This window comes from Chelmon rostratus, chromosome 22 (assembly GCF_017976325.1).
Source record: "Chelmon rostratus isolate fCheRos1 chromosome 22, fCheRos1.pri, whole genome shotgun sequence".
NCBI classification, from domain to species: Eukaryota; Metazoa; Chordata; class Actinopteri; order Chaetodontiformes; family Chaetodontidae; genus Chelmon; species Chelmon rostratus.
In genome coordinates, this window is record NC_055679.1 from 6473614 (window position 1) to 6479613 (window position 6000).

The window sequence follows — 6000 nt, forward strand, 5'->3', positions numbered from 1 at the left end:
CCAAGGACGCCTCAGGTCTGTCATCAGTCAGCCCCACCACCGAGTGAGAGACAGAGAGGTTGCTTAGCTGTTTGGTATCACAACCTGGTTCCATGCAAGGCTGGGAAATCATTACAAATAAGAGTTTATCGACTCAGTGGAAATGCCGTAATGATATGATTATTGTTCTACAAATTTACTGTTACTGTCTAAATGAATGATTTGGCAAGAGGAAGACTTCAGGTCATTTTGCATGCATTTTCCACATTGTGGTACTTGAAATTCTAAAAATATAAATACATATGTAATAACATCGTAATAATAATACCCTATCAACTATATAGCCTAGCCCTACTGTAGCTCAATGTATTTTGGTCTTGTGTGTCATGATGAGCCTCAGCTCAGGTCCAGGAATGAACCGATCTACTGCTACTATTGCTTCTACTGTGGCAACTAATATTGGTACTGTTCATTTAATATTACTATTATTGAATGAGTTTTAGAGCGAGTTAATTTAGATTTTTTTTCAAGTCTGTCTCAACACCATGTTCACATGCCCAGATGAACGTCGAAAGAGTTACTGGTCACACTTGCTTCCTAGCACAGTGTATGGACGAGATGGGCAACTTTTGACTGCATTTTTGTTCAGAACAAGGATTTTGCCCACTTTCTATTCCATTGTCACAAAGTTAAAGCCAGTATAGCAGCCATTAACACTTGCCACGACACTTAGTATTACTTTTAATTGCAACCAACAATCCTACTTGTAGAACAAGTATTACTCCTGCAGCCAACACTGCCAATATTAGTGGTGCAACCACTTTCATTAATAAAAATATATTTATGCTCATAATTAAACACTGCTTAAAATAATGATGTCATTTATGTTAAATAGGATAGTATGGCACAATGTAGCTTCACCTAAACTAGACTCTCTGTTTGCTGAATGACTCATCCCATCTGCCTCCCTCCCACCCTCATCCCCCCATCCCTTCTCGCCTGGCGGTTTGTTGTTTCAGGCCTCTCCTCTTCAACATGAGGGAAAAAGGTGTGCTTGTGCACCGGGCTAGCTGTTGAAACTTGCACTTGGAAAGCGTCTTGCGGCTCCCTGCCTGCCACAGTGGAGTTGTGTTTACGAAATGGCAGATTCACAATGGCGGTGCCAGCATTTTGGAGGGGGATTTAGTCAGTTCCCCTATTCAAGGGCAGTTGTTTCAGTCTTCCATTTAATCTGGCAGCCTGAAAAGAACTGGAGTGAAAAGCAGTAAAAAGGACTTCTTTTTGTTGAAATCATATGCACCCAAAACGCCTGTGTTTGGATTCTCGCTCCCACATGGTTTGTGTATGGAAATGCTGATGATGAGATTTGCTTTCATAGGATGTGTTATTTCGCTCCCATCCTTCTGGCCGACTAATGTTAAAGTACACCTGGCTGTTGGCTATGCTGCGCTGGTTTCTGTGCTTTACCCCACTGTAAAGGAATGAGGGAGTTTGTTGGAAGTCTTGCCAGTTCTTTAAGGAGGCTGCGATTAAGACAAGATGGTGGAGCCACACACATCCAAACACCTGGGAAGCAGCTGCTGCTGCTGAGGCAACATTCAAGGACCAGTCCACTTCTGGCTAATAACCTTATCTCAGTGCGAAGTCGTGTCAGGTTAGAGCAGAAACTGTGTCTACACCAAACCTGATCCTTCAGGACGGATAAGTGAGGCCGAGCAGTGATTAATGATAAACTCAGCGGACTCTGATTGTACTTCTAGCTGAACACAATGTGACGATGTTTATAGGACTGACATATTGTATTGTTTGGATGTAAAATTTCCAACCTTCGTGTGGGCAACATGATGTATGATGAGCCCATGATGTTTTAAGATGTGTATAAACAGATGTCAGATGAGAACAGAAAGGGCAACTTTTTTTTTTCTTGGCCTCTACTGGAGCAGTGGGGGGCATTTAAAGAAAAAGCCAACCTAAAATAGTTTAAACTCTTTGGCCATGAACTTTGCATTTAGTTTTGTGTATGTTTCTTGTTCCTGCTGATGACTGGGTAAACATATGACGTTTAAATTAATACAACGCAAGGGGCTTTGTTGGTGGGGGTGTACTGCTTCAGGTACCAGTGCAACATGAAATAGGATCCAGGAAGTCCAGTTTGAGTAATAGATGGCCAGCCGATGAATGTAGGCTCAATATACACTCCCCTTTTTGCTCTCTCTTTTCTTTTTATTGAAAAACAGCTGCCTGCTGCGGCTGAAAATGACACTGATGAGAATAAGGAGTGTGAAACATAAAGTAAAGTTGCAGACCTTTACCAGAGTCTGGTGATAATTCTCTTTTGGTTCACTATGAGCGGCATGACTCAAATTACATAGTCATGTGGCCCATTTTTAATAAAAAAATATTCAGAATAGCAGCTTTACAGGGCCACTGTGTAGTATTTAGTGGCATCTAGCAGTGAGGATGAATCACCCTCTGCTCACTCCTCCCTTTCCAAGCATGTAAGGGGAGTCGACGTGACCATGAAAGTCACAAAAATCACCAAAGGTGCTCTCTGGAGGTAATGTTTGGTTTGACCCCTCTGGGCTACTGTAAAAAACATGTCAGTGCAACATGGCAGACTCCATCGAAGAGGACCTTCTTCCTCTGTAGATATAAAGAGCTCATTCTAAAGTAATGAAAACATCAGTCATATTTTCAGGTGATTATAGACTAATGAAAATGAATTTATTTCTGCCATATTCTGCCAGTAGATCCCCCAAAATCAGACACACTGGTGCATTAAGCATTCAAAAAGTACATTAGGTTGGGATATTAGTATGGCAGAATCAAAGACCAAACTTCTTTTATTTTTTTCTACACCCACAGTAGAAAATAGATTAATTATGCTGTGTTTGAGTGTAGGCTGCAGCTCTTTATCAACCAAACATTCATTGTTACACAGTATTGCTCTTTCTACAGCCGAATACAACAATTTTACAGCAGTTGTCAATAGACATGAAGGAAATCTCTGGCTTACGAAGACGGCTAGGCAGTGAAAACAGATAAAGTGCTGTGCTCTATGACAAGATTCCTCCTGGATTGTGTTGAAAAGCTCGGATTGGTGATTGTGAACCATGTAAGTGGATCTAATGGGAAGTTTGTCTTGAACTGCCTTGCTCAAGGTCACTTAATAGCAACTCTGGGAAGAGAGTTTCCTCCCCTTTAGCAGCTGGTCTGGTTCAAACCCTGTTCGAGACAAAACGTGATCCCCTCCTTGTACGCAAGGTTTTACACTTAACTAAACTATGCATGTTGCAATTAAGCGGGTGGATGTAATTCCCCTCAGAATGGTTTATTTACTCCTAAAGGAAAGTCTCTGAAATTGCTGCAACCAAAAAACAATTTGTGGCCTAACAAGTGAGTGAGGCCTTGAAGGTTTCCCCTTTTAAAAGACGCCGTGGATCTCCCGCAGAGTCTGCAGCCAGCGACGACCTTCACATTTCCAGCCGGGGGGGAAAAGAAAACACCGGCCAGATTGCAGAATAATTTCCTCTCTTTGATTCTGCATCCAGAGAAATGAGACAGGAAGTTGACTATTCCTCCAGACCACCAATGACTGGCAGACGACTGATGGAGCCCGCTACCCCCTGGTCTCAGATCAGATCCGATCTCCGTTCTCTGGAGTGTTCGCGTTACACACTGACAACACTGATCCAGGGTCAGCTCCTCAGGCTATCTCTGCTCTCCACACCCCTGAGACTGAGCCAAGAAAATGAATTTAGCATGCCACGGCCTTATCTCATTGCCAGACACTCAGAATTTTGTAGCTAATTTGCTTTCATTACTGCCAGATGTGGTGACATGCAGACAGATGTTTATTATATTAAATAGCTAAAGGCGGCTTGCAGAAATTATTATTCCTCTGTTATGAAGCTCATGAAAACTGTTGGAGGATTTCTGTCTGACTTTTGTAACCACTGAGCTAGTTTTAACATTAGATATGCTTTGTCAGTACGAACATATAGATTTAAAAAATGAGGAGACCCCAGCTTTTGGAATGTGAGGTCACACTCTTTGGATCCGACTTTCCAACTGTTGACAGACAAATCCAGCAAGATTTGTGTTGTGCTGCTTTCACGGATGGTTTTTCGCTCTCCCTGGCTGACGGTTTGGGTTTCCCTCCTATGTGACGAAACATTTCGATCACTCGCAGATTATCTTCAAGCTTGGTGAGAATCTCTTGACCATATCGAATCACAGGAACAGCATTCGCTTGGTGCAAACACCAGCCAAAGCCAACTTCAGCTTGGAAACACTGAGCTGCAGAAATCCCACGGTCATATAATATGTTCACACAAGTTGCCATCAGTGTGAATCCCAGCACGGACGCCATAAAACCCCATCAGACCCCATCAGACCATCTCTTTTCAATCTCCAGTCCAGCCAGGGCTCTTTGTATGATTAAAAGCATATACAAGGGCTTTGCATCTTGCAGATGTTGCCATAAATCACCGGTTGGCCCTGCCTCTGCAACTGGTTGCTTGACAAATGTTCCACAATAACTGCGGCCCCCACCCCACCCTTCCAGTAAAAGAGAAAAAAAAAAGAAAAGGGGTAAAAGAGAAAGAGAAAAAAGCCTGGAATTTCTACACGGCTGCTTGTAACTCTTTCAGGACTATTGTAAAGTCTCGGCCATGTCAGCACAGGTGGAAACCTGAGGGGTCGTAAAACCAGAAAGAAAAAAAGACCGCCCACTCCAGGCTTTCTCTTTCCCAACAATGTCTTAAACTCCCCGCTGTCCCAGCCAGCCCTCCACTGTGACTAATTCCACACAAATCTAAAGAGCTAAATCAGTCAGGCTGTCTATGTGGCTGTGGACGGCAGTAACCGACACCCCCACGCCCGTAAAAGACACAACCATAATGGCTGAGAGGGAGAACTAGCTGTGAATCACAGTCTCTGAGGCATTGGAGAAAGACGCCGTCTGTAGGCGCTTTCAGAGCTCAAATATTCACCCCATCCTGCTATTTTTAAGTTTTACACTGATAGTGAGAACAGCGAAAGCCAATTAGAATTGGACGGTAGCCAGCCTGGATCGTCCGAAGTTTAAAAACAAACTTTAAATAGAAACCAGTACCTCTTAAGCTCAGTAATTAACACAAGTTGCCATTTTAAAAGGCTGTGGCTCAGGAGATAGCGATCACAGGGTTGGTGGTTTGATCTCCACATCCACCTGTTCCCATGTCAAAGTATCCTAAACCCCAAGATGCTCCTGGTGGTCAGGCCATCAGTGTTCAGTTTCCTCCTGCAGAACAAACTATCTGTGAACATAACACTGGCATCACCATTCAGGTTGATATGGCTAACAGGAATAGCTGCCTATTTACATATTCAGCAACATTAGCTTTAATGTAGAGTTGTGTTCAATATACCCCTCTCCTATTCAGCAGCTCTGTGTTTGTCTCCACCAAACCCGTGAGGGAAAAACGAGAAAATAAAGCAGGAAGACACTAATTACGGCAGCGAGAGTGAACCGGAACAGTAAAGTTGAGGGCAGTGAGACCAAAACAGTGACCCGAAAGATGCTAAAATGCTCCACAGCGCTGTTAAGACGTGCACAGTTGGGTGATAACTTCCTGAGGGTTCATCACTATGAGCAACACGTTTTACATTTGTCATCTGACCCATTGCTGGAATAGAAAAGTGCAGCGTGAATAATGTTATTGCCTAATCAAGTGGACTTTGCGCTGAGTGTACATACATATTGAGTTCATACTGATGCATCTACATTGTCTTTGTGTGTGTGTGTGTGTGTGTGTGTGTGTGTGTGTGTGGATGTTAAAGGGAATGAGTTAGGTGTGAGGGCTTGTAGTGATGACAGTAGAGATTTATGAGCACAGACAACAAACTGCCAGAGGCTAAGCTGTTTCCCTGCACCTGGGACACTTAGCCGTTCTTTGTTTTATGTTTACAGCTGCACTTATTATCCTTATTCTTATATTCAAGAATGCACGCTAATGAGACCTGGGAGCAGCACAATGT